This window comes from Lycium barbarum, chromosome 10, assembly GCF_019175385.1.
Source record: "Lycium barbarum isolate Lr01 chromosome 10, ASM1917538v2, whole genome shotgun sequence".
Classification (NCBI taxonomy): domain Eukaryota; kingdom Viridiplantae; phylum Streptophyta; class Magnoliopsida; order Solanales; family Solanaceae; genus Lycium; species Lycium barbarum.
Genome location: NC_083346.1, coordinates 106,793,144 through 106,813,043, shown reverse-complemented (window position 1 = coordinate 106,813,043; position 19,900 = coordinate 106,793,144). Strand labels below are relative to the sequence as shown.

The 19,900-nt window shown below is 35.8% G+C and overlaps 1 pseudogene; it reads right to left on the bottom strand.

Moving 5' to 3' along the window:
• Nucleotides 1–19,495, bottom strand: part of LOC132613261 (cytochrome P450 83B1-like) — a 28,455-nt pseudogene extending 8,960 nt beyond the window's left edge.
• Nucleotides 19,496–19,900: the final 405 nt, after the last annotated feature.

Sequence of the window (19,900 nt, the reverse complement as noted above, 5' to 3'; positions counted from 1 at the left end):
CATGTCTTCCTTGATTATGCTATGTTTGGTCCTGAATTTTGACACTCAATGTCATGCTAAAACTGAAATCAAAACTGCTTTTACTAGAATAAATGTAGTACCTACACATTTGCACCTATGGCTGATTTGTGAATTTCTATAGTCCATGTACGTGATTTCCCACCTCTGCCTGCTTGTTGGTGCCCATAATAATTCTAGTACAGTATTTTGAGCTGGGGCAGTGTCATGAACCCATTTTGGTCATAGTTAGGATTAACTGAATCTGTAATTGCTCTCATGAAAGTCTCTTGTTATTTGTGATTTGCTATGTCCACAGTTTGAACTATGTCTGCACTTATGTTGGTTTCACCCTCTCAGGAATTTGTTGACCCTGTCTTAGCTATTTTTTATGCCATAGTGGAGTTCTGTTGGACTTTATATTCATGTTAAACCTTTATGTTCTTCCTAGCTATGCCATGGTTGTCTTCTGAGTCTCAAATACTTGTTGTTCCTTGCCTTAGTTATCTTTGCATTGCCTAAAGCTGTGTATTTCCTTTACCTTGAGTCTGATGAACTACTCAGTGGTATTTTTTGATTTTGTATTTGATTGTTCAAGCATTGGTCGGTAGCTAAAACTTGAGTTTGCAATTGTGTGGATTTCTGGGAAATTTGTGATTTGTACATGACTTGAATGTGGTGTTTAGAGTCAAGCTTAACTGAATATGTAGTGTATATCAAGTGTATATGGAGGGTATACCCTTTAAAACTTCATATATTAGTGATACATAGGTAGTATATCTTGTATATTAAAGTCTTGACACTTAGTAAATTAGAAAGAAAACTGAGTAGTATATCAGTAGTATATTGTGTGTATCACAGCTTTGACACCTAAAGAGAATTTAAGAAGAGAATGAGTTTGGGCCCACTGCTTGGGCCCGTCATTTGTGATTTGTGTATTTGGGCTGCTGCCATTATTTTGGGACTTCATTTTGTGATGTTAGAGACAGTTTTGAGTTGATATTACATGGGCTTGGCCCAGATCTGATGTAATTCATTTTTTGGGCATTGTGATAATTATCATTATAGTTTTAATCTTGTACTTAATTTAATTTGGGAACATGTACTAATGTCATGTATGCCCTTTACCTCTCTGTCCATCTAAAACCCGTTGGTGGGCCCCATTAGCAAAACGGAGCATACGTTCGAATTAAGACGAGATTGATTGCATAAATGTTTTCCTTTTGGGCTTGGTCGGCCCAAATTCTCTACCTCATTTAAATTATGTACTTTAAATTGATTACTTGCCTAATTATTGTGCCAATTGGAACCCTTATGAGATTGCCATGTTTTAAAGTCGCCAAAAAAGGAATTTGTCACAAAAGATAAGACTAAACTTGAGGCATTAATACAAATTGGGACTGATTTAATTTAAAGGGACCAAAACTGCCGACTTTTAAAACCTAACTTATTTTCTTTAAAACTTTTTTCCTATAATCTAAATATTTTTAAAACTATTTTTTGGGTGAACTTACGTAGGGTCCTACTTAGGCTAAGAACCTTCAGGTATTAGCCTAAATATTCTAGTCCGACACCTAAAGCGCTCATTTTGGGCAAAATTTTTCCACTTTTGATTCTTGAAACATGGTATATTTTGCATAAATAACTAACTTCTATTTGCGGGAATGTGAAACAAAAACTATTTTTATCACAATCAATTTATATTTATATAGGCATACTATTAGAACCCGTAGGTCAATCGTATTTTACAGATCCTTAATACCGGGGTGCCTAATACCTTCCGTGGGGGATCACCAGAGCCCGTACCCATACTTTGGCTAGATTAGGATTCTTTTAAAACTTAACTGCTTTAAATGAGCCCTTTTCGAACTGATTTCCTAATTTCCTAAAAATTAGGTGGCGACTCTAAAATAAGTCCATTTAGAGCATCATCCATGTGGAAGTATATTTTTTCCTTTTTTCCCGGTACTATTGACAGCCGTACTTCCCCGGGACACTTTCCTTTTTAAATAAGGCAAGTGCAAATACGAATCGGAAAAAATAGAACTGCTACACTTGGTCCTGTGAATACCAGTGCTCATAAGACATATATTTGCCAAGTCAAAATGCCTACCTGGTCACTATATAAGTTTGAGTGTCTATCTTAAAAAAACGTGTCAAATTTAAGGGTCTATCTAGGTATAAATGTAAAAGCATGCTAATATGCTATTAGTTTGCAAGATCTTAATATTGTTTGCTCATTAAGAGAGAAAGACGAGCTATCTTGATTTATTAAGGATAGACCATTAAAGAGATTAATGGATGAGGGATAATATATCATAAAAGTGAATAAAAGGTTATAGACCTGGTGGCACTGTGTTTTTTTTTTTCCAATCTTTACAAAGAGTAGAAAGAGCATCATTTTGTTTGTCTAATTGCCTTGACACTTGATACGTCCTATATAAATGGTTCTTCTGTTAAACTTTCGCTTTTTTTTTTCTTTTCAATTAAAAGAGTATAATTATCATACATTCACCGTGTAAAAGTTGTCCGGTCACCTAAAATATAAGTAGTGATAATTTTATAGACTCCCTCTCTAGAGGCGAATCCAGGATTCCAAGAGGATGGATTCACCATTAGCTATAGGGTTTCTTGGTTTCTTTTGGTTTTGGTTCACTGCAGCTTAGCGCCTATGGGATTTTTTGTTTTCTTTTGCCTTTTGGGACTTTGGTAATTAGAAATAACGGGAAAAAAAGTTCATTAGATGCAATATCAAAATCAAACACATTTTTTATTTTTGGGTAATTAGAATTATAGAAGAAAACAAATTTAGAATAATATAAAAAGGAAAGTTAAAATGCTGCTTTAGAAAATAAAAGCATAAAAAAGTGCAGGAGGACCTAGAGGAAATAAACACAGTCCCTAACCAAGTGCTTCACTTAGCCTGGTTTGATTATGTGTTCCTTCAGTTAATATGTATTAGATATATTTTCAGAGTTATATACATAATATATCGAGTGTAGTCGAGTGATCATGTATTCACGTGATCCAAATTTTATACATAAATTTGTCTCTGGACGTTTCACTTCGTAACAATAATAACCTCAAAATACTTTACTAGCATCTTTGGCCAAGTTTCTGAGAAGTCAAAAGTGCTTTTTAAAAATAACAAAAAGTGTATATTTGACATATATGAGGTGTTGACTAAATTTTTAGGGGAAAATAAGTATTTTTGAGTAGTAGCGGATGTTATTTTCATAAGCTGAAAAAGGTAGTTTTTCCCCAAAGAACTGAACCTTTGATAAAATAGATTAGTCAAATATAAACTGCTACTCTCTAAAAATACTTTTTTGAAAAACACTTTTCTCAAATAAATAGATTTTGAAAGGTTGACCAAACAGGCTATACATCTGTCTAGCTCGCTGATCGTGTTTTTTTTTTTTTTTTTGGTATGTGTGTATAGCAAATCTTTTTACCCATTTATCATTAATGAAAATAACAGTATCACTATATTTTTCCTTTACTAATATACTCTTTTATTTACTAATATTTATTTCTAGTTTACTACCAGGTGCGGACCTACCTTGGTGTAAGTGGGTTCAGTTCGTCAAAAAACTTTATACTATATAGAAATTATTTTTCAAAGAACCAAATGCGTCATAATAACGAGGATTGAACCCACATGACAAAAGGTGAGGTGCGGCATAATGGTTAAAGTGGGTTCATTTTGGAAAAATAACTAGAGTGCACGCTAACGCTTGACTTGATTATTTATAACACACTCAATTTTTATGGGGACCCTATTACCAACCCCCCCCCCCCCCCCCCCCCTCCAAAAAAAAAAAAAAAAACCTATTTATAGTGTGTTTTATTGGCTATTAAAATGTCACCCCTAATTTTTTAAAGTCAGGTGCACCCCACGCGCCTAACACGTGTATTTTCCATTTAAATGTGCTTTTTTATTAATTTTTCCCTCATTTTTCATCTTTCCATCTCCTTCCGCCATTAAAACAAAACTTTAGATTTTCTACAAGAATTCCCTACTGCTAATTTTAGTATGGTTAGCAAGATGACAAGAATTCAAACACCAACTGAAAACTAGCCCAAAACTCCATGGGTAACACCCAACTGAAGCAAGAGAAACGCTAAATAGGACATTGTCTCACTTGCAAAATCAAATGCTGTAGTTGGAAGTTGGAACACTATTTTTCACAGTGTCTCCAGAAAGAGATAACATTAGTGAAAATGTCAACTAATGAATTAACATTAAGCAATTGCTAGCAGATATTTCATTCCAAAGTAGCTTTGGGGTGGTTTTTATTCGGGTTTTCATTGCTTTTTTCACACAAAAATGAGAGAAATTTCTCGGAAGTTCTTCTTCTTCATCATTTCACTACCAGAAAACTTCACCAGTAACAGGCAACTGAAGCTCGAATCACTAAATTCCATTCCACCATGGAAACCAGCCCCAAAACCCCCCATAAATTACAATCCATAGAGTTCCAATTGAGTTTCAATCGGGTAATGTGGTATTAAAATGGGTCAATAATGGATAAATTGAGGGGATTTAAAAAAATAGCCCTTGGGAGGGCCAAGTGGCCAAAAAAAAAAAAAAGGAGGGGGGGGGGGGGGGTCAGCCAAGTTTAATATGCACCTTACGCGTCTCTTGTGCGTGTCCTCACGCTCATGTCCAGCTCATCACAAAAATGCCAATAAAACATACTATAAACAGGTACAGGGGGTAATAGGCTACCCGTAAAGATTGAATGTGTTATAAATAATCGGCTAAACGTTAGAGTGCGCTGTACCTATTTTCCTGTCAAAAGCTTGCTTCAACACTTTTACGATGCATTTTTCACATTTTTTCAAAAATAGATTTGCTGCTCCTAAATTCCTATTTGTGACTTTTACACTCTTTCCAACCTTGGGCCGTGCCTGCTATCAAAAGCCACCTGAATATCTCCATAGTCCCTCACTCTTCAAATATTCTTTTATCTCAAAATTTCACAGTTTTTATTTTGAAATGTTTTAATATTTTAAAAGATTCTATTGCCTCATTCCATGGCCGACAGACACGATTTCTTTTTTTTTTTTTTTGTTTGTTTTAATCTAACTTATTTTCATAGTCCAAAATTCTGTTATTAAGATTATTAATATAGTTTAGTTTATAATTCTCTTTTGTTGTTATTGCTTGCAATTGTTGTTCGTCAGCTTTTATTTTTTTTAGTCTTAGAAAATAGTAGGTTTAGCATTTTGGTGTAGATTAAATTGATGTTTATTAAGTAATTTTTTTTATATATAATTATTAAATTTTACAAAGTAAATATATTTGTTAAATCTTGATTTTGATTTTTGATTTTCATATTTTAAAACGTGGCCTAGAAAAAGAGTTGTAGGCAAAACCTGTTTTGAGGTTTTATTATGAACCAAAATAAAGAGCAGAGGTTGAAACCCATTCCGTTATGCCTAGTATTGCTTTTACGGCCAGTTACTATTGTGTACTTTAATTCTTTTTTAACCCCTTTACACGACATCTTGGATCCGCCACTGTTTACTACTACAAGCTTATTATTTTATTAGTACTAGATATATTAGTAGTAAAAGTGGATGCATAGAGTTAAAACAGACAATACTATAAACTGCATAGCAGCTGGTTAATTTTGAGGCGCATTTGGCAAATACACAAAAGTAATTGAAAATCTGTAAATGTCCCATACCCTGTTAAGCTCACAGCTGAATTCGTGGCTTTTATATGAATAGTAAGCTAATACTCCCTCTGTCTAGTTTATATAACACATTTTTCTTCTTAGTCAGTCTCAAAATGAATGACACATTTTCTTATTTGACAATAATTTAACTTTAAACTTTATATTTCACACTTAACGAGATGATTATAACTACACAAATATCTTTGGTTAATTTTAGATCACAAGATTCAAACGTATTCATTTATTTCTTGAATTCTGGGCCCAGTCAAACTACATCATATAAATTGGGACGGAGGAAGTACTACTTCTATCTCAATTTAGAGCCTATTTTAGTTACTTCTAAGCCAAATAGCTTTTAAGCACTTTTGTAGTGTTTGACTAAAATAAAAATAAAAGTGCTTTTAAGCACTTCTTTTGACTTATAGCTTTTGACTTATATAAGCCCATCCAAACGGGCTCTTGTTAGATACTGTTTGGATTTTGAGAGTCAAAAATCTTCATATATATATATATATATATTTGGCATTTTTCACATGAAGATAAACCAAAACAAGCGATAAAAATCACGCAACTAACAAACTTTGATCCTCACCATTACATGATTTCGTCCAATTCTTCTTTTAATTTTTGCTGGTTGTTGTGGTCTGTCATACTTTCTTCCAAATCCGAAAGTCCTAAAATAGAATCTAACATCATATCCTTATCTAAAGTTTTAAAAAGGTGAGATAATTGGTATTAGAAATAATTCACGACATTTTATATGACGCAACTAACAAGATTGTTTGTCATGTTCTAATCAAAGATAAGACTCATCAGTGTTTATCAATAAAGGGACTAGATTCATGAGCTTAATGGACGAAATTCTAACTAACCTACAAGTTTGGCGCAGTGGCAAATCCCATCCGATTTTATAGATGATCACTCAATTTTCATTTTTTTGTAACTAAAGTCAATAAAATATCTTTTGTAATAAAAAGGTTACTCGACTTTATCTAAGTTTCACAAAAAATACTTAACTATTTTGTAACGAAAGAGTCACTTAACTTTAATACCACAAAAATTCATTAGGAGGTAACAAAAGACATATATCACGGAGAAAGTTCAAATATACTCTTAAAGTATTTGAAATTGAGCACATATATCCTTCGTTAATAGCTTAGCTCACATATGTCCTTCTCATTTAATAGTTGATCCAAATATACTCTTAATTTAATTGATACCCGTAATTAACCTAATTAGTTGATTAATAAGCAAACTCCGCCTGTGTGAGCTCGCTCACATTGCCGGTCCCAAGCCCGGATAAAGGAGGAGGGTTGCCGAGGGTCAATCGGAAACAGCCTCCCTACCCAGGTAGGGGTAAGGCTGCGTACATCTTACCCTCCCCAGACCCCACTATTGTGGGATTACACTGGGTAGTGACCAAAAACCAGTTGATTAATAAGCAAAAAAGTGTCAATTGTGCTAAAAGAGTAGATATGCCCTTCATTAAAGACACTTATAATTATAATCTTTAATTTGATAAACTGGCAGGACTAGTTAATAGCATATGCGGATTTTAGGAGGTGGTTAGAATTATGCAAGTACTAGTAATATAAGAATTAGTTATGAGGAAATTTATATATGTAATATTTTATATAGGATTTAGTTATTCATGTACCTATTAGTTATTCCATTTTCTATCATGCATAAAATAATACATAAATTTCCTCATACCTTATGTATATATTAATTATGCGGTTCTCTAAATTACAAATCAAACACCGTACTAGGTATGTTGAATTTTATACATTCAAAAGAATGCTAGAAAACATGGTAAATATTGTTTAATACATAAATAACTTAGCTCCTAACCAGCTACCAAACAACCCCATTTAATAACTATTAGGCTTCTTTACAGATTGAGCTTTATAGATGAGACGTAGTGTGGATTGAAAAATGGTGTGAAATAAAACGGAGGGAAATGAAATTTCAGAAGTTACTTTTTTACAAGTGAACTTTGTCACTCATTGGTGATGGAAAGCGAGACTTATGTTCTTGTATATAAAAGAATATCTTCTAACTTATAAAGAGCTGAGAAGAAAGTCTCCACTCACGTCGTGGTCGTCGCTCGGCTAGACTCGACTTCAGCTTCGTCATTGAATTTCATTTTCAATTTTCTGATATTATTTCAGCACAAAACTTCATTTAAAATTCATGGAATATTTCCTAACGTTAATTTTGGAAAAGACAGGGTCTTTCCAAATTAATCCAACACCTCAGGTACATTGAGGGGATTAATTCCTTAAGGAAACACAGTGAATTTTGTGGTCTCGAATATTTTCTACATTTCTTTTCTTTTTCCAATTTTCAATTTTCTGACTTATTGATTTAGAACACAGATTACTAACAATAACCCCGTTTACACCTTGTGTAGTTCTATAACTAGGGGCGGATCTAGAGGGGCCTAGGGTGTTCACCCGAACACCCTCGGTAAAAAATTACACTGTACACCAGACCTGTAATAGGTGTTTTCTGCTCAAAATTTCGGCTATAAATAGAGGGATATTCCCTCAATTTAAGCATCGAATTTTCGAACTGCTAGCTTCTGTATATTTTCTTACAAGCGAAAATCGAATCTTTGTGTGATTTATTATAGCCTTTGAGGTACCACTGCTACTCATGTGACATGTATATCTCTCTTATCCTGGCCGGAGGAAGTAATCCAACACCTAGGTACATTGAGGGGATTAATTCCTTAAGGAAACACAGTGAATTCTGTGGTCTAGAATATTTTCTACATTTCTTTTCTTTTTCCCATTTTCAATTTTCTGACTTATTGATTTAGAACACAGATTACTAACAATAACCCCGTTTACACCTTGTGTAGTTCTATAACTAGGGGCGGATCTAGAGGGGCCTAGGGTGTTCACCCGAACACCCTCGGCAAAAAATTACACTGTATATATAAGGTAATATTTTTAATTTTTTATGTATACATATAGGTTTTGAATACCCTAAACATAAGACTAGAGGTTGGCTTAGTGGTCTGGGACTCTAAATCTAAATTTACCTTAAGATTCCAAATTCAAATGTGAAACACTACATTTTTATTTTTCAAAACCCTCTAATTGAAAATCTTGGATCCGGCAATGTGACTATAACATTCCTTAAATTAACTATCCCGTCACCAAACCAGACTTTCCTTGAAGTCTAGTTTTAAAGAACAATTGGAACAAGTTGAGGACCTTGAGGTCCCATAGTTTGCATGGTTCTACGTCGTCAACAGCCCCACAGACAAATATACTACGTACACTATCAAGTATATTTGAAAACTTAGGTCAAAGGAAGTGTTCTCCTAATACCGACCTATATTGAATAGTCTACTGCTTCTCGAAAACAATATATATCAAGGCTCAGTCCTTTATAGGCGGATTCATAATTTAAAAAAATTATGATTTTCTATAACAATTTCAAATTAATATATAATAATAATTGAATTTACAATCATATACTATTATAGATTTAAGCGAAAGTTACGGAATTCATATAAACCCATATATTATACCGTAGATCCGCCCTACCATCGCTCAACAAAGCTTACATTTTAGTAGTGAGTTTTTCACAAAGTAAATATAAGTTTCAATCTCCACGATCCCTTTCCTCTTCATGTTTCCTTATGTGATAAATATTTCTTTTAAAAAAGGTCCCAGACGCCTTTTTAGGCCGAGCTTGGGGCACATAAAGTAAAGGGACAAACTTTCAATTAATTAAAGTAGGATATACTAACAAGAATTAATCGGCTCAAGGGTAGTTTTAATTGTTTAAAAGTATCGCCCTCCAAGTTTATTTTGCAGTCATTATGGCCGCTAGGTGTATCATTTTCTTCTAAAAGTTTATACTTATCTTAGCATAATCATTATGTCATTATTAACCTTTATCCCAGCTTCACAAAAAACACATACATAAACAACATTAAATAAGATTACAAGGACAATGACACATTAATAAATGTTCATGGGCATGAGAATGTATCTTACATTAAGGTCGACTACATACATTAAAATTGTAGTAGTCCATATATTCCATGTCTTGGAGTATCTCTTCCAATGCCATTATATTTAGGACTCGTTTGAACATGATTTTAAATCCTAATTTAAAATCATTGATTTGAAGTTAAAATTTTATTTGAACATGTAATTTTTATTTCTTAAATTGTGTTTTTTCTCATAAACATGAAAAATGCACAATCTGTGAAAACTATTAAAACTACAATCTTACTAAATGGGAAAACCATAGTTCATAAACAAGGTGCACTACAAGAAAGTATAAAAATGGCAACAACTCTTTGGCAATAAAAATAATATTGTTGGCAAAATTCAATTTTTGGCAACAAATTAGTTTTATTGTTGGCATATATGATGACACTTTAAAAATGAGCTTTTTTTGTGGCCAAACAATTAATTTTGTTTCCATAGTATTGACAATTGTTGCAAAACGTACTTTTGGCAACAACAAAAAAGTTGTTGCACGTCATTGCAATAACAGCCGATGGGAAAAGTTTATGCAACAACAAAAATAATGTTGCCAAAAGAAATTTTTGCAACAATAGTCAATACTATGGCAACAAAAAAATTTTGTTGGCAAATGTCTTCTTTCTTGTAGTGGTGTCAGAATATCCTAAGGCACGACATTAATAAATCTCATAGCTCCATGCTCCTTTTACAAATAACTCCTTGCGATTACATGCAATTACAAACTTTCAAATACACATAACCTGACAAAGATCCACTGGTCCAAAAAATCAACAATAGTAGTAACTAGTTATTCCTTTATATAATCCTTCCACGTGGTATATGAACAACCTCTTCACATCGAGCATGAGTACTTTTTTGTAAAATTTAAAATAATGAATCTTGTTTTATCAAATATAAAATTATAGGTCAAGTTTTATATTTAAAAAATATTGAAATCACAACTTGAAATTTGAAATTCTACTTTTCAAAGAATTTAAAATTTCTAATTTGAGCGCCAAATTCTATGACCAAACGCCTGCTTAATGAGAAAAATAAATCTCTCGTCTATGACACATTAATAAATATTCATGCACATATGAATATATCTTACATTAAGGTCGACTATAGACATATAAATATCTCTTTCTTTCCACACTAAATCTCTATATAAAAAGTCTCTTCTAATTTCGTTTTTTCTTCTAACCAAAACAAATTAAACTTATCATCTTTAACAAACTGGTTCTTCCATAATCGTCTCCAACGAAGGCTTCCTCGATCTACATGACAACCTATACTTTATTTCGCTTCACAATAAACACAGAGGCGGAACCAGGATTTGACGTTTGGGGGTTCGGAATTTTAAGACATGACAACGACCTCAAGCTAATTCATAACAAGCCCAAACCAACGAACAAGTACCGGTATTTAATAAATTTTAAAAAGCAACGAACTGAAAGATTTCCTGTACGTACTAGTCACCAGCCGGAGGTTTGGATTTCGGCGGAGGGTAGGTGGTGGCTGGGCAAAGGCTTTTGTAGTTTTTGAAGAAGAAGAAGAAGAAGACGACGAATAGGTTTTGGATCTTTATATAAATCTGATTTTTGGTTTCATGTTGCTGAAAGAAATGAAGAGCCTCTTTTGTTTTAGAGTGGAACGTTTTTTAATTGTCAATCTTATATTTTTAAAAACAATTTCTTTTTAAAATATTCTGCTTGTATAGCAGAAAGGGAAAAATCTTGTAGCAAAGGAAAAGTGTATGTACTTACGTGTGCAGAGAAAAAGATGTTGGAAGCTGGGGAATTCAATGAAGCAACAATTGGTACCACAGAGAAGCGGCCATAAACTTCGTTCCTAGAGTTATTTACTCAATCACAGACATTTTTTGATACAAGCCGAGTTGCCTCAAGGACACTTAAAGGACCGTCTCGTGGAGCCAAAGTTTGGATGATAGCATGGAGAGGACGGATGGGAGATGGAAGAATATTAAAGTGGCCAACGAGCAAGGGAGGCTAGCCAATTCAAGATTTCCATCTCCACAAGACTAGCCAAACAAGGCCCTTCATTAAGGGTATAATTGTAATAATGTAGTGTCTTCTATTAGTTAGTTAGTATAAATAGCTAGTCTTTCATTTCATTAGAGGACTTTGGACATTTGGATGAATTATGAAAATAGATGAGTGAGTTTGAGAGTAGTCTCTAGAAAGAGAAACTTCTGAGAGAGGCCATGGATGACTCTTGTTGAACCTTTGATTGTGAGAGGATTGGTTACTTGGGAATTCAATTCCCTTGAGGTCATCCTAAGAGGTTGGTGCTTGTTAATGTTGATTAATTGAGGTCTTTAGGTTTGATACACCTTTAGGTTGCTTTTAATTCCATTCTTGTGTCAATCTATCTATCATTTACTTTCCTTGTCATTTTATTGCTTCCGCGTATCCGTTATTGTATCAATTGGTATCAGAGCTTAGTTTAGGTTTGTTCTACCAAATCTAATCTTGGGTTTTGATTCAACAAAAAAAAAAAAAATGAATTTTCTTGTTGATTTTGTTGAATCTAGTGTTAGATTAGAGTTTCTTAGTGTTTCTAGAGTCTAAATCTTCAATTTCGAATCCATTTGGAGTTAGGGTTTGTGTTCCACCATTGTTGAGCTTCAAAGCTTCAAGAACTTGAAAGTGGGTCTTGTTGAAGAAGGTGAAGTTGAAGGTTGAAACCTATTGGGCTTTGTTCTCTACATTAAAGAGAACTTAAATTCGAAATTTGAGTCAATTTGGAGTTGATTTGAGGGTAGTTGAATTTTTGAAGTGTTCTTGTGTTCTTGAAGACCTTCAAATCTTCATAAGAAAGAAGACTCTCCAAAGGGCCATTTGATCCAAAAGTTCAAATAAAGTTGTGAAAACGTGTTTGTGAGTCCAACAACACAAACAAATCAGAAATACTTAGTCTAAATTTCTGATTTTTGCAAAAAAAAAAAAAAAAAAAAAGGAATCGAATTGGCCCATATGCGACACTAAATGCGAGTCGCATGTTGAACATGCGAGTCGCATGTTGTGTCGCATGTTGTGACAGAAAGTTGGTAAAGTTGGCAGCCTCATATGCGAGACGCATCTCACCATCGCATGTCGAACATGCGAGTCGCACATATTGTCGCATCCTGTGACAGAGAGTTGACACCTTGGTTGCATCATCTGCGAAACGCAAATCGCCCTCGCATGTTGCATATGCGAGTCGCATGTGAGGCACAGGCGTAGCATGTTGCGCATTTCAGGTTTTTTTCAACTTTAATTCTCTTTGATTTCATTTCTCAACAACAAAAATTTCTTGATCCTTAGTTGATGGTATTGTGTCCCTAATCCTTTGGTAGGGAACCAAAAAAAAAAAAAAAAACGAGTATAGAAATTTAAAATTTTCCGTTATTTCAAATTGATACCTTAGATCAATTGGGGGCTCCCGGTCGTGTTTTCAAGTTATCACCTACCCGGGCCCGAAATTTTAATTATTTTCCCGATTTCCATTTTCTTGTGTCTCTCAACTAGTAGCCATTTAGTAGTTGTTCCTACTTGTGTTTGCTAGTTCTTGTGTCCGCATTTCTTTCGTGCCAATTCTTTCGTGTTTTTCTTCGTTTTACCTCGTTGTTAATTTCTTGGCTCAAGTGCGTTTGTTTTTGTTGAGTCGTCCTCATTCTTCTTGAGTCTACAAGAATCCATTCCGATCTCGAGTAGTAATTGTGCACCTTGCAAGCAACCGAATCCAATCGAGAATCAACATCGGCTAACCCAATTGAGTGGTAAAAGGCAAGAGTGTGTGAGCTCATTCGAGTGGTGCTAGCCAAGCACAAAAGAGTGTACACACGAGTGTGGTGAGGTTTCTTTACTATTAACGTGTTTGCTAAGTATTCTTTGCAGGTACTACTCCATGGATAGAAGATGTCACTCAATGCTAGTGAGGGTGTTGAAAGAGGAGAGGATTCGTCTTGAAATTGATGACTACTTTAGTGAATGCTATGTTACTCCTCGTCTTGCGGTTGGGTTGGGGTTATCTATAGTGAAAAGGGCAAAGCAAAAGGGAAGGTTAACTAATGTGGCATATGTACCTTTCTCTTATGGGGAATACCATGAGAAAGTGTGTTGCGAAATACTCCCTATGGACAATTGTGACGTGTGCTTTGGGTTTGCTTGGTTTGAAGACCATGGGATGGCGGATGAACAAAATTGGCATAAGTATGTTGTGAATGAACGGGGGACACCTCTATTTCCAAACATACTTCATAGAACGAATCCAAGGATAAAAGTGAAAGAGCCCAATGTGAGTTGGCCTACCTTATGTATGAGTGCTAGTGGTGAAGAGTTTTATGAATGGGAACTCATGATGGATGAAATCTTTGCTAGCTACAACTACTCACGACTAAGGAAGATGGACTTAGCCGTTCAAACTTTTGACTCAAAGCTTGTCAAATATTGGGAGTACGTGAAATATTGTGGAAGACAAGTGAGGAGTCCCATCAAAACTTGGGAGGACATGAAAAGGATATTGAGAAGCCAATATCCCAAGCCACATGTGAGAAGAAATGAATCTTTGAGGGGTACCTCTTTTGAGAGAACCCCATGCTTGAAGGCAAAGACGGCAGCCACAACCATTCCTTCCATTGGTCAAAGGAGCTTGCATGAACACCAAGGTAAGATCACTTATCCTTATACTCCTACATCTTTGTGTGATTTTAATGTCAAGTCAAGCATGAAAGTTAGTTTACCTTGCGTTAAGCCTAATGCTCCATTGCCGTGTATTGGTAATGCCAATGTTGAAAGTGTCCCCACACTAGTTGATCCTATTGATGACCGAATTGTTCCTTCTTGTAAGGTCGGTTTGTGTCCACCTAGTGTTGACATTTGTGCTTTGAATGATAGTGCATTATCGAATGAAGGCGCTCAAACACTAGTTGATCCTTTAGATGACAAAATTGATTCTTCTTGCAAGATCGATTTGTGTCCACCTAGTGTTGGCACTTGTGAATTGATTGGTAGTACAATGTCATGTGGTCATCATGTTAGTAATTCTTGCGAGTTTGACATACTACCAAATCGTGTTGAAACTTGTATTGATCAACTTATTTGTAATGATAATTCACTACTTGAGGATCTTTGTGATGTGTTTAATGTACCTCTAGTTAGTGATAATGTTGAAATAGTTGGTCAATTGAAAGAATGTGACATCTCACCCTTGTTTGTTTCATGTCAAAATGAGTCTCTTGATCGTACTTTAGTGACACGTGATAAGACTCCAATTTGTAGTGGTGATGTGTGTCATGTAGATAGTCATGTGAGCGAAAATGCATTGAAAGATGACATTGGTTCTTTTGAGAGTGAAATGACATGCTTTGACTCCTCATTGTTCATGGATTACTCTCTTGTAAAGGATAATGTTTTATTTGAGAATGACATGACTGTTGAGAGTGAAATACCTAGTGGGATGTTTGGTAATGTTGAACGTTTAGTTTCCTTTGGAGGCTATAATGTGATATGTAACCCACTATGGGATGAAGACACTCTTTCCCATGATGGAGATCTTCCTTTGAGGAATTGTGATCCATTTGTGGGGAAGGAAAGTGTTACAAAGGAAGGTAGTTCTTGTCTAGAAATTGCAAATTCTTCCTTTCATGTTCAACTTCATAGTAACCCCTTGGATAATCTTGTCCTTGAACCGCATGGTGAGGTTACATTGGGGAGTGATATTGATGAGGAAGTTATTTTACGTGATACCTTTCTTTATTACTTGTTTGCATATGATGACATTCTTGAGCATATAGGGAGTGTATCTGTGGGAGAAGGCTCTTATGATCTAGCCAATGGTGTTCTTGACCACACTAGATGGATGTTCGTCCCCTTTGATCCGGGCGACACCTTGTGTGATTTGAGAGCACTATCTTGGGGGAGTCTTTGTTTGAAAAAGGAAGGTGATTCTTGTTTACAAATTGCTACTTCTTCCTTGTGTGTTCAAACTCCTAGTAGCAAGCTAGATTTTGTTCTTGAACCTAATAGTGAGGCTACATTTGCGGACACCATAGACGAAGTCATTTTAAGTGACACCTTTCTTTACTATTTATTTGCATATGATGACATTCATGTTATTGTTGAGAGTTCATTTGATGTTGGGCGGGGCCCTATTGAGGTGCTTAGTTGTTGCCTTGCCCGTGATATGTGGGTATCTTTTCCTTTTGACCCCGGTGAAATCTTCACTTTGTGTGAATGGTTTTTTCTTTTTTTTTGCAATTGAGGATTATTTGTGTTTTATGCCAACTTGGTTTCTTGAAATCATTGGTTCTCTGAGAATATCCTCATTTCCTGATCTTTGGGATAGCCAAGTTCTTAGTACTCTACTTAAGAGCTTATTTCGCTTGAAAATGGTTGATACTTGGCTATATCAAAATTTTGTGCTTACTTGGCATGGTGGTAGGTTGGTCCACCTTAACACTAACCCTCATCCTTTGAGGACTTGGTTTTTGTTTGTCTCCTTTATGGTTTTGCAAGGTATAGATTCGAGGACGAATCCTTTTCAAGAAGGGGAGAATGATACAAGCCGAGTTGCCTCAAGGACACTTAAAGGACCGTCTCGTGGAGCCAAAGTTTGGATGATAGCATGGAGAGGACGGATGGGAGATGGAAGAATATTAAAGTGGCCAACGAGCAAGGAAGGCTAGCCAATTCAAGATTTCCATCTCCACAAGACTAGCCAAACAAGTCCCTTACTTCATTAAGGGTATAATTGTAATAATGTAGTGTCTTCTATTAGTTAGTTAGTATAAATAGCTAGTCTTTCATTTCATTAGAGGACTTTGGACATTTGGATGAATTATGAAAATAGATGAGTGAGTTTGAGAGTAGTCTCTAGAAAGAGAAACTTGTGAGAGAGGCCATGGATGGCTCTTGTTGAACCTTTGATTGTGAGAGGATTGGTTGCTTGGGAATTCAATTCCCTTGAGGTCATCCTAAGAGGTTGGTGCTTGTTAATGTTGATTAATTGAGGTCTTTAGGTTTGATACACCTTTAGGTTGCTTTTAATTCCATTTTCTTGTGTCAATCTATCTATCATTTACTTTCCTTGTCATTTTATTGCTTCCGCGTATCCGTTATTGTATCATTTTTGGAACACCTCTAACAGAGGGACAAATAGTCAATTTTGAACGAACTTATTATCAACCGCTTTTAGTTATGAATCTATCTGATTCAGAAGGGAAGAACTTGCATTCGAACCTGCATCTTGGACGCGGAAGGCTTCCTGCCTTCTTCCTTACCACAAGACCATCAGCTTAAGTTATTGATCCACAGTAAAATAACTATACTTGCTTAGTAGAGTTTCTAATACAAATACAGAGTCTACACAAAAGCTATTGAGTTCGGCCGAGCCCCCGTGTTACACTCTAGCTCTACCCCTGAATAAACACATACATAAACAACATTAAATAAGATTACTAAGACCTATGACACATTAATAAATATCCATGTACACATGAATAGTATATCTTTAAATTAAGGTCGACTATAGACACTAAAATTATAGTCGATACATTCGATTTCTTGGAATAATCATTTTCCAAAAACATACCCACAATATTTAATGAGAAAAATAAAAGTGCATCTATTATGTTAAAATAGAGACATGGACGTGAATTTAGAGAAACAAGAAAATTGGGAGAACTCTTTCTGCCTTTCATTCATCATAATGACCTCCTTATATACAAGTAAGATCCTCCTTACCCTAGTCTGATATGGTAACCCTGTTCCAATAGATCTAACTACAAATCCTATATTACCATAATTATAAATTTACCATAAATAAAAGCAAACCTATTACAATTAGACTATAATAGGATTTCCACCGACTCAGGGATTTGCCGACTTCACCGACGTGACCGGACAAACTGGTCCGGTCACACCCGGTCTCAATACCCCCCTCAAGTTGGAGCATGAAGGTCTCGAAAGCCTAACTTTCCAAGTAAATATTGAAGTTGCGATTTTCCCAAAGCCTTTGTAAAAGCATCAACCAATTGCTCACTGGTAGACACATGACTGGGAAGTATGATTCCACACTGCAGCGCGTCCTGGACATAATGACAGTCAACTTCAATGTATATAGTTTGTTCATGAAACACCGGATTTTGTTTAATATACAACACTGCTTGACTATCACAGTACATTTTCACCGGAGATTTATGTTTAACGCCCAAACTATGCAAAATTCCGTTTAGCCGTTTCAACTTACAAACTATCATTTCCATTGATCGATATTCCGTCTTCACTGACGAGCGAGATACAATGTGCTACTTCTTTGTTTTTCATAATACGGGTGAATTCCCGAGGGAGATAAACCAACCGGTAAGTGGTTTTCTTGTTAACAGACATCCAGACCAGTACGAACGACACCATCCGTACAACTGTAGATCACAATATCTTCTCATCACAATGCATTGACCTGGTTTATTCTTCAAGTAGCTCACCACCTGGAGAGACATGCTCCAGTGTACTTTCTTTGGTTTCTACATGAATTGGGACAGAACATGCACGCAATACGATAATTCGGATCTCGTAAAACTAAGGTATACTAGTCTACCGACCAGACGTTGGTATGGTTTTGGATCTCCAAATAAGGCTTCTTTGTCCAACGCCAAACCGTGATTCTGTTCCATAGGGGTATTGGTTTATCTCCTAGTAAACCGGACTCAGAGATTATATCCAAGGCATATTTTTCTTGACAGAGAAATAACCTAGTAGGTCTACGTACAACTTCAACTCCTAGAAAGTACTTCAGAGTGCCTAAATCCTTCATGTGAAAACATGTACGTAGGTAGTTTTTGAATCGTTCAATAGCACTATGACCATTGCCTGATATAATCAAGTCATCTACATAGACCAACACGTTAAGTTGCATACCTCCTCGGTGCATCGTGAAGAGAGAGCAGTCTGAGTATGACTGTTTGAACCCATATTTCATCAAAGCACTTGAATGTTTAGCAAACCCACACCGTGGGGCTTATTTCAAACCATACAGATATTTTTGGAGTCGACATACTTGGCCCGAACTAGGTACACAAAATCCCGGTGGCAATTTCATATAAACTTCCTCCGTAAGGTCACCGTGCAAGAAGCCATTATGAACATCCATCTGATGCAACTCCTAATTACGCGCAGCCGCAACTACCAGGAAGGTCCGAACAGTTACTACCTCAGCAACTGGAGAAAATGTGTTATTGTAGTTAATTCCCTCCTACTATTTATTTATGAAAATAACCAACCGAGCTTTATATCGCTCGATCGTGCCGTCAGAGTTGTACATGATCTTGTACACCCATCGACATCCGAGTGCTTTCCTATCTAGTGGTAGTATTTCTAATGTCCATGTTCCATTATCCTCTAATGCTTGGATCTTTTGTTGCATAGTCTTTTTCCAATGTTCCTTTTTCATGGCTTCCGAGAAGGTTTTTGGCTCGGTTCCTGCTGTGATTGCTGCAAGGAAGATTTGGTGTTGAAAAAAAAAATTAACACAAGATATCTAGTGAGCTAAAGGATAAGGTACACCTGAGGGTTACTGAGGATCGGGTGGACGCGTTGATGGACTTTCTTTCCCGGATGTTTCAATAACGTAGTCGTGCAACTGAATCGATTCATGATTCTGACGTTTACCCTGACCCAATTGTTCCTTCGGTGGCAAATCGTTGGCCCGGATATATTCTGGCCGCACTTCCTCCACATTTTTGCTATCTGGACTGACTTCTGTCTGGTCCAATTCTAGCAGTTCTGTGGGTTCGTTATCTGGTGTCAGTACTTCGTCCATCCGGGTTTTGTTCGTTCCTACATTATCAGGGTGGTCTTCTTTGAAGTCTTGTTGGTTTTTTCTTCCTCCGTTTTTTCCAGATTCACTTTTATGTTATCGATTAAGTTACTTGATCCTACAGCAAAGGGGAACTTAGTCTCGTAGAAGTCCACATCTTTTGAGCTTAAATATTCATTGTTCTCTAAGTCATACAATCTCCAACCCTTTTGTTTGTAGGGGTATCCCAAGAAGACACACCTACGACTCCGACTCTCAAACTTGTCTCTCATTCTTCCCTTTGTGTGTGTATAACATAGTGACTCTGCCACCCTTAAGTGATCATAATGAGGTGCTTCCCCGTACAAAACTTCACAGCGGGTTTTCCTTTTCAAAACCGAAGATGGTGTTCTATTGATCAAATACCCT